Here is a 10420-nt window from a genome sequence, read left to right on the forward strand (position 1 = left end):
GACACTAAAAATGTTTGTGTGAACACTTAAGGCACGTAGGATGTCCTTGGGTGAAAGTCTCAGAACCTTCATGGTACCAGGAGATGCTCCAATGCCGAGACCGAGTGGAAAACATGAGCGCTGGTGCCTTTACCATTAGGTCACATCTCTCACTGTATGTCACGCCCCGAACTCGGAAACCGGGCTCACAAAATTTCCGATCGCCGAATCCGGCGCCGACAGCCTCCGTAGAACCCCATTTTCGGATCCCGGCACCCATTCACCAGGTTCCGATCCTGGGATACTACAAGGAGGATTTCAAATCATCAGTCTGATTCATAATGAGCATAACACAAGCATAACCCACAACTAATAACCACAAGAACACCACCACAAAATCCACTATGATCAAAAACTTTTTAGTACAATGTGACAAAAGGGAAAAATACAATGTAACAAAAGAAGCAAACTCCAGAAGCTCAGCTGCACGCTCCAACTACAGCGAGACTATGGCTGCGACTGCGTCCTGGCGTCACCTGCACGCATCAATCGTGCATAAGCTTATGGAAAGCTTAGAGGGTGGTGTAAGTGTGTGCGCAATATAAACGTACTCAAAATTCAAGGTCAGAGTGATGCGGAATCATGGTGATGAGCACATGAATGCAATCAGCCGTACCAAGGCTATGCGGTGCAAGATATGAATGTTATCGGCCATAACACGGCCATGCGATGCAAGATGCAACTCAAGCATGCCAATCCTCAACACGTATCAGTACAGTTCTCATTCTGGATAATCACCGGGGTCCAATACACTCCAAATGGCACTGTCGCTCTCCTAGCCGCACTGTCCAAGTAAGCGTAAGAAACCTCACTATCCGCCTGATCAATAGTCTGCCAATACCTATCCGGCACGTCGATAGCGGACCCATTCACGAGCTGGTCAAACTCAGCCTAGTATTGCCCCCTACCCTCGGGCGAGTAAGGCCACACTCCTTTCCAACCGACCACGACACAGTGGGAGACGCGGCCTCCTGGTATTCGGCCCTCATGCGTTCGTATATCCACTCGGTCTCGACGTTGGAGTCATCCTCTGGTACCATCGGGTTTAGAGATTTTCACCCAGGGACATCTATGGTGCCCGTATGCTAGAATCAAATATTTCCGGTCTCCAATCCTGCCATCCACGATGTATCTGTGGAGGCTATGGCCCTGATGTCGCTAGGGCATATAGTAACTATAATCACACAAATGCAAGTGCATGAGTCACATTATCAGTCATGCAACAGTCTGTATGTACCATGCACTTATATGGGGCAACTCCGCCTATCAGGGAGACCATAAACAGTCTGCTCGAAGGCATATGCTATGATCAATCACTCCTCATACCAGTCATACATATGATGCGTATGATGATAAATCATGGATCTATACTAAACATGCATTTAGGGATGGGCTCTGCGTATCACAGAAATGGGCCTAGACGGCCTGCAGAGTATAAGTATGAACCTATCAGTGGCTTTAAGGAGTGTGACAATGCGGACATTTAACCAACATTGTCCTTACAATGTGGACGTCAAACCAACATTGTTCCCAAGGCTTAGCCCGCCATAAAGCACCATTACACAAACCATAGGAAATCACACATTGCAATGGACTAATATACATCTCATTGGGCCTCGACCCATAGTTCTCAGATACATCAAATGGGCCATCTCATATGGGCCTTATATAAATCAAGTGGGCCGCATTAGTGGGCCTTATGTACATTGCAATGGGTCATACTCCATGAGCCTTTGAAAACATCACAATGGGTCTCGTAACATGGCCTTTATGGATATCAGAGTGGGCCTCGACATCGGGCCACCAATCCGTCGAATGGGCCTAACCTCATGGGCCTTATATATATATCAAGGTGGGCCTCCCCAACGGCCAGAAATACATCAATATGGCTCCACCACATGGGCCTAGGGCCCACCATAATATTTATTTGAAATCCAACCTATTCATAAGGTCACTTGGACCTTGGGTAAGGCCCACTGAAATGTTCATTTGAAATCCAACTTATTCATAAGGTCACACGGGCCAGGGAGGAGGGGAACAACAATTTCCAGCTTGATCTGGAACTTCTGTGGACCCAGAAAGGGTTTCAATGGTAGAGTTCAATTCACACTGTTTCTTGTGATGTGGGCCGCCCGAGCGTTGGATTGGCCTGATTTTTGAGGGGGGTCCATGTCAAATAGTGGCCCACCAAATGGACGGTGTGGATACAAAATATACATCATGGTGGGGCCCACGGATGGAGCCGTGGGTCCCTGCCTCTTGGCCTATGTGGGGAATTTTTTTTTTTTTTTTTTTTTTTTCTTTACTTTTTTTTTGTTTTGGGGCCCACCGAGATGTGATTCACAATCCAGCCCATCCATTGTGTGGGTCCCATCTAAATGACCGTACAGACCAAGTTTCAACGACATCCAAAACTCAGGTAGGCCCCACCAAGTGATTTTATATGTTTTGACATGTCTTTACATGATTTTAAATAGTATGGCCCACATGAGTTCCGTATAAGGCTGATTTTTTTGAATGGCCCACGGCCAGGGAGATGGTCGACGAATGGACGGTGTGGATGTGCAAAATACACATCATGGTGGGGCCCACGGCTGGACGTGGATCCAGCCCGTCCGCCCGCCCTCTGGCGTCCCTGACGATGGCAGCAGCAGGCGCTGCTGCCTAGCCTTGCTGTTTTTTTTTTTTTAAATCAATTTTTTGCAAAAACTCCTGCGTGGGGCCCACATCGGATAAATCCACTCCAGCCATCGGATTCCACGGTCCAAGACCGATCAAATGAGTCTAATATACGGCCTATTTTTGGCGAATACAGGGATCTAGGTGGTTTTCAAGGGTGATACCGCTATTTCTTTTGGTATGGCCCACTTGAGAATCAGATTACCCTCCAATTTCGGCTCAACGCCTAAAATGAGCTGGAGAGAAGGATGGACGGATTGGATTGAGCACATATATCAAGGTGGGACCTACATAGGTGGCCCACCCCAAAAAGGTAACTAACCCCTTTTTCTCTTTTTTTTGTGTTGCTGGTACACATCCACGTCAGTGCACACACTCCACTTCCAATGTCCAGTGCACTCCACTTCCAACGTCCAACGACCAAGCTCCTTATCAGATTGCTACGGTGGGTCCCACGTAAATGTGGCCCACCATCATATATGTATATAATATATATTATATTATATATATGATACATATTATATTATATATATTTTATATAACATATATGTATATACATATATATATACATATAAAGATAAAAAAAAAACATTGGGCCATCTAAACAATGGATGGTGTGGATCATCACCTGCAATAGAATGGGCCACACCGTCTGATGTAGATGGACGGGGTCGATATAACACATATTGGTGGGATCCACACCATTATAAAGAAGGAGAGAGAGATGCGGTGAGACAGAGGGACCCCGCCACTATGGGCCCCTCTTGATTAAATCAAATACAACAAAATGGGTCCCACCAGTAAGTGGGCCCTAAAGATAAGATTTCAACGGTGGGTCACCCACCTTATCTTCCTTCTCCTAGCTCCCTTGGACACCTTAGCTCCTTACCTTCACTTTTAATGGAGATTGATGAAGGATGAATGGTTGAGATTGGAGATGAGAGGGTGGGCCACACTTGAAGTTGAGAGAGGAGTGTTGGATGAGTGAAATTTCTCATGGGATTTGGAAAATTTGCTAGAGAATGAGAGGGAGAGATAGAAATAATGGGTGGAGGGATGGGTGGAGTGATGGTTGTAAGAAAGAAGTGATGAGGGGTATGGTTTAGTTTGAAATTGGTGGAGAAGAGGGATGGTTGAGGTTGAAAATGAGAAAAGAGGAATGGTGAGGTGGAAAGATGGTGGACTTTTGGAAAAAGAGGGAATGGGTGAGGTACTTTGAGGTATGGTTGCATTTATGTTTAATTAGTGGGACTAATTGTGTAGAGATTCCCTCGAAATCCGCAACGCGCGGTGTTTCTTCGGAATAAACGCTGATCGGCATCTTCTTACCTGGGTATCGGTTCGGTGCGCAAGTCACGGCGTTGGAACCGCGGCGACGACGCGATCACCAAGACATAAGTTTCGGATCGAGCCGACGTCGGTGTGCGGGACCTGGCTTAAGATCGTGCGCAAATACCGAATACGGTGCGAAGGTTGCCGGAATTTGACCGAAAGGACCGCGGAAGCTAATGAAATGGTACGGATTAGGACACGGGTCTTACACTGTATCGTAGTAGGTTGGATGAGGGTTTGGCCTTACCCGCCTACATGAAGGGGGCGTATGTAAGACTGAGTTTGACTAACTCGTAAATGAGTCCGCTACCGTCGAGCCTTATTGGTGATTGGCTGTCCACAGGTGGGTAGTGAGGTCTCTTATGCTCACTGGGCTGCACGGCTTGGAAGGCGGCAGCCAGCATGTAGTATATTTGACCCCGGTGATTTCCCAAAGAGTAACTGTACTGATATGTGGATTTGATATAAGGACTGGCATGATCGTATTACATGTTGCATATGACATTTGGCTATATAGGCCCCGCATCGCATAATCCTAGTATGACTGATAGTATTCATGCCTTGCATCGCATCATAGCCTTGGTATGACCAATAGCATTCATGCCTTGCATCACATAACCTTCGTATGGTTGACAACATTATACTAAATCTTGATGATAATCCTAGAGATGTTTGGTACTGGTATTATGACACCCTGTCACTGTTGCACTCATAAGCGGCACACGTAAGAGGACGCGGATGTGGGCGGGTTCTAAAGACCTGGGTAAGCTACCTGTGGTTGGCAGGTTACTGTGCTGGCAGGCTACTACGCAAGGGTTTGCATACTTAACATTTGACTCATTCATTCATTCATCCACTATCCACTCGGGCTGGTGGTGCGCAACCCAATCATTATATGTACCTTCGCAATGGCCGGGATCTTCAGTTGGGGCGCGACCAACCTAAGATAAGGAGTTTACCACATTGAGTCTGGCTATCCAAATTTAGGTATGAGACTGGTTTGGATAGAAGTCCCTTGTGATAAATCCCATAGCTTGGGATACCACATACTACTATCCCGATTACACACTCCAGCATCGTTATCCTTTTGCATTACATATTGCATTGCACCCTTGGTATATGACATTTGAGTTGTTATGATTCTATATTACATGGTGCTTATGGACTTACCAGTATGATTCCGTATTACTTGATATTGCACCTTGATCATGCTTATATTGCGCACACACTTACACCACTGTAAGACCTGACTCGAGTGCATGTGTGTGCATGTGTGTGTATGAGTGTGCATTTCATTTATCTTGTTTCCACAGTCCTACCGGTCGAATTCCGGTGACCCACGACACCCGGATAGTGTTTGCAGTCATCCTTAAGTTCGATCATATAAACCCGACTTGGATCGAGCCGAAACCTATGCCATCTTATTCGCATCGTCGTTGTGATTTTGACGCAGCATCTTGTACATCCATTTGATGTATTGATCATAAGTTGTATGCATCTCATTTCTAACATTTGATCATGATCATGTGGCCCACCTATTGTGAAGAGCACGTTTTTCAAGGTGGCCCACTCCCTCTTGTGCAATTTTCAATACACACCACCCATACACCACCCAAAATTCCATATCCTACACTACCCACTACCCAAACACCACCCATCCCTAGTCTATAGCCCCCATATAAACCTTCTTTTGCTAGCTCATCATGAGCTCTCTAACCAAGTCACCCTTTCCTAGAGAGAAACCATCATGTTTGTTCTTTTCTAGCTATTTGTAATCATCACATTACTACAACCATCCCTCTCTCTTCTCTCCCTCTCATTTTCTCCCTTCTCATTCTCGTTCTCCCAAACTAGAGAGGGTGGGACGTCCACACCATTTCAGCCCCTTTCTTCTCCAATCTCTTTTAATCCATCCATCCCAATCCCATCTCATCCATCAATCTTGATTCCTTGGAGCATTTGGAGCTTGGTGATCTAAGTTTTGGTGAAGATCTTTAAGTAAGTGCTCCTCTAAATGTACACATTCCTTTCCATAGCTTAGATCTTCTCTTTTCCTCCTTTGGGAAGTGTAGAACCCACCAATCAATGGTGGAGATCCTACACAATCCCTTGGATGTGACCAAATGGCCTACCTTATGCATGCATGTTCCATGCATGGGGTTTTTCCTTTATGGGTCCCATCATGGAGGTTTCTTCTAATTTCATAGCATGATGGGTCATCTAGATCCTAGCATCATGGAGGGGATGGCATCCCAACCATTCATCTTAAATATAGATCATGCATGATGAAGATCCATGATGTAATATGAATGTGAATGAAATGTGTGGGTGTGATTGTGTTGGGGAAGGCTCAATAGTGGTGGAGTCTTCTCCCTATGGCCGGAATGTTCTTCCTCTTCTCTCTCTTTTCTTCTATTTCTGATGATGATGAGTGTGGCCCACTTGGTGGGCCTAGATAGTCCAGAAAGTTCAGCTAGGGTGGGACGCCCATACCCACCTACACTATAGTTTTAGGTGTCCTATTTGCTGACTTTTATTGATGCATGCAAGTGTGGTAACTTTGGGATTTGATTTGGACATTTGTGGGGTCCACTAGGGTGGGCCATAACACCTAGTTTTTGGGGTAATTTCCTTTTTAATTAACTTATACATTTAATTTAATCTAAGTGTATATTGCTGTCCAGAATTCTCTGGACAGTTTCTGGTTGATTTTGGACCAGATTTTGGGATTGTTTGAGGGATTTTTCTTACCCATCAAATATACTTTTCTGAAAGGTGAGGATCCCATCTTGATGTTCCCTAAATTTCAGCCTCATCTGACCTTGATTGAGGTCCCGAAAGTGTGGCCCAAGTGAGGTGGACAGTTTGGATTTTTTGGACTGTTCCAGTAACATGTAAGTTTGAAAATCTTTGATTATAAAATAACTTTTGCATTGGTGGGCCACTTCTGTGGACCCCACCCTATGGTATACATTTGAGGTGATGTAAAAACTATTTTTTCCTAATTTTTAGAGGCCTTTAGTTCACACCATTGGAAGCTCAGATCAGGGCCAACCTATATTCTGCTCTAACCAGATTTTTGGGCAGACAGTTTTCTTTTAATTCAAATAAATACTTTGCTAATTTAAAAAAATCTAAAAATTTGTCGGGGACTGGCCCACCCATGATAAGACCCACCTACCAAATTTCGAGGCCAACGGACCCTTGAGCGATCTTCAGCAAGGGCTGGACCGTCCCACCAGGCTGGACTCCCAAGGCTGGGACGTCTAGCATGAGCTGGCCGTCCACCCTATTTTAGGCCCACCTTGACGTGTTTTGTATCCATGCCATTCATCCAGATTGTGGTCCACATGGAACATGGCCCACTTCCCTATGGGATGTCCATATATGGGACCCACTTTGATGTCCACTGGGGCAGCCGTCCATGGCCCCATGGACTGCCCAAGTTAGGACGTCAAGGCCCATTGGGCTGCTGCTGGATGCCTAGTCCAGCAGCATGGCCACCTGATTTAGGTGTTTTATGTACTCCATTTATCTGGTGGGGCCCACAGTGATATGTACGGGTCACCAGGGAATTATAATTTTATAAATTAACGATTGTTGCTGGACTCCAGTAGGCCCAAAAGCAGGTGGGCTGGAATTCCAGCAACAAGCCCAAACTTGCTGCCCATAAATTGTATGTTTTGGGGCAGCATGGCTCACAAGATTTGAGAATGTTTTAAACACATATCATGTCTTTTTCCTAATGTGTCTTTGGGCTAAGTTAATGCACACTTGAGGCCCACCCCAGTTGGGTTTTTACTAGATCAATGTTCATAGTTAATTGTTGGATTTCCCTAGGCCTTTTTGTCCTAGAACTTTCTAGATAGGCCCTTTGACCTTTGGGTCTATATTTACTACTTATTGTGATGGATTTGTGGGCCGTAATATGTAAGTAGTTGGGTCCTTGGTTGCCCACCAAAATAACCTTATACTTAGGCCAAGTTGTGAGGCCTAACTTACTTGAAATAAGTATAAGGATTGCCCTTATGGTTGGATTATCAGGCTGCCCATTAGGCCCACCATAATATGTGGGTTTACGACCTTTATGGTTGGGCTTAAACCTTGCTTGAGGGCCCATCATATTGCCTATGTGTTGGGCTTGGTGTATAGCCCATTAGACCATGGATTGCTTAGGCCTTGGGCCTTGTTTCATATTCGAGTAGTGGCGGGCTACCTTTTGGGACCTAGTTGAAGTTGGATGTCCTCCTTGGTGGCCCTAAGGTAAGTCTATGGGTTGCTATGGGTGGTTTAAGGCCCACCATAGGCCCTCGTTAGGACCGCTTATTCCTTTAGGCTTATATATTGCCCTCCTTAGCTTTGCGGGCTACCCCAAAGTATTGGGCCCTCACTAGAGGATTGTTCCTTAGATTAATTAAGTACCTAGACTTGATTCCCTCCTTAGGAATGAGGAGTATGTTCTAAGTCATCATCACCATATGACGCACCCTCATGAGCCATATGCATCATGATGTGTTTGGATTTCATTTATGCGTGGTCATTGGGTTTATATGATAGAGGGATGGAGTTCCCCTCTTATGGACATTGAGTGCTTGAAGCTAGTGCATGATTGGGATGTGTGACTCATGCATCTGGCATCGCATCTCATAGATATGATCGCCCTTACTTCATTAGGGCCTTGCCTCCACAAGTATATTCGTGGATGGTCGTATGTGGACACTGAAAATTTTCTTCTTGAGCATTAGGGTGTATAGGATACCCTTAGGTGAAAGCCCCTAAACTTCCATGGTACTAAGGATATGCCCCAGCGCCGTGACCGAGTGGAAACATGAGCGCCCGAGTGCCTTACATCGTTAGGCCGCGTCTCCCACTGTCGTGTAGTCGGTTGGGATGTGATGTGCCCTTATCCGCCTGAGTGGGAGGGCATTGCTAGGCTGAGTTTGACTAGCTCATGAATGGGTCCGCTACCACCGAGCCTTGCTGGTGATTGGTTGTCCACAGGAGGGTAGTGAGGTCTCCTATGCTCATTTAACTGTGCGGGTTTGTAAAGCGGCAATCATTCTGTAGTGCATTAAACCCCGGTGATATTCCTTATGATGGAACTGTATTGGATATGTGGACTGGTTATGAGCATTGACATTACTTCGCATTGCATTAGTATTGGCTGTATAAGCCTTATTGCATTGCATAACCTTGGTATGACTTCTTGCATTTATGGCTTAGCCTTGGTAAGGCTAGTGATATTGACATTGATCATGTTTCCCTTCTACATCCCTTATTATTCTTCTGCATACCATTGTCACACACTTTCACCACCCTGTATGCTTTCTATAAGCTTATGCACTATTAATGCATGTAGGAGATCTTAGGTTGGTGTTGTAGTTGCAAAGCTTGGATAAGAGTTGAGCCGAGGACCCCAGTGATGCAGATCTTTCCCCCTTGCTTATGTTACCATATGTATTTCCTTCAGCCATGTATCTAAAGTTCAAATTTATAGTGGATTTTGCTATGTTCCTTTGTTATTTGTAAGATTTACTTGCTGTGATCTTGGGTATGCTCATATTGGAATGGATGTATGATTATGAAAATCCTCCTTATAGGATCTCAGGATCGGAACCTGGTTCAGGAGCTAAGAATGGGGTACTACGGAAGCTATAACAGCCAGAACCGACTATCGGGTTCCATGTGAGTCCGATTACCGAGTCCGGGGCGTGACAACCACCCTCTAAGCTTTTTATAAGGTTATGCAGGATAGATGCATGCAGGTGTTGATAGGACGCAATCGAGCGAGTATGAGCGTGCAGTGGAGCTTTCTTTTGGAGTTCTGATTATTAGTCATTGTATCTTTCTTATGCGCCTTGTATTGTAAAAAGTTTTTATTTTTAGTGGATTTTGTAATGGTGTTCCTATAGTTATTTTCTGTGGTTATGCTGATTATGAAACAGACTTGTGATTTAGAAATCCTCCTTATAGGATCCCAGGATTGGAACTTGGTGAATGGGCGCCAAGAGCCGAGAATAGGGTACTACAGAGGCTGTTGGCACCGGATTCGGTGATTAGGAATTTTGTGAGCCCGGTTTGCGAGTTTGGGGCATAACATTTTGTCTCCTTTAGCACTATGGATTCTCTAAATTTGGAATATCTGAATTCGGAATTCTCCAGTTATGTTTGGCATTTTGATTTAAAATCTCTTATAACCTAAAAAAAAGTTGTGCACTTAAATTATGTATGATATTTATAGGAGTTTAATTTAATTACTAGATCAACTTTAATATTCATAATTAGTGTATTTATGTGATGCTTAACATAATTATTGTGATAAGCCCATTGAAATATGTACTTCAACTAAAAACGATGAAACTCTAGTATT

The sequence above is a fragment of the Magnolia sinica genome, chromosome 9 (genome assembly GCF_029962835.1).
Source record: "Magnolia sinica isolate HGM2019 chromosome 9, MsV1, whole genome shotgun sequence".
In the NCBI taxonomy this organism is placed as follows: Eukaryota; Viridiplantae; Streptophyta; class Magnoliopsida; order Magnoliales; family Magnoliaceae; genus Magnolia; species Magnolia sinica.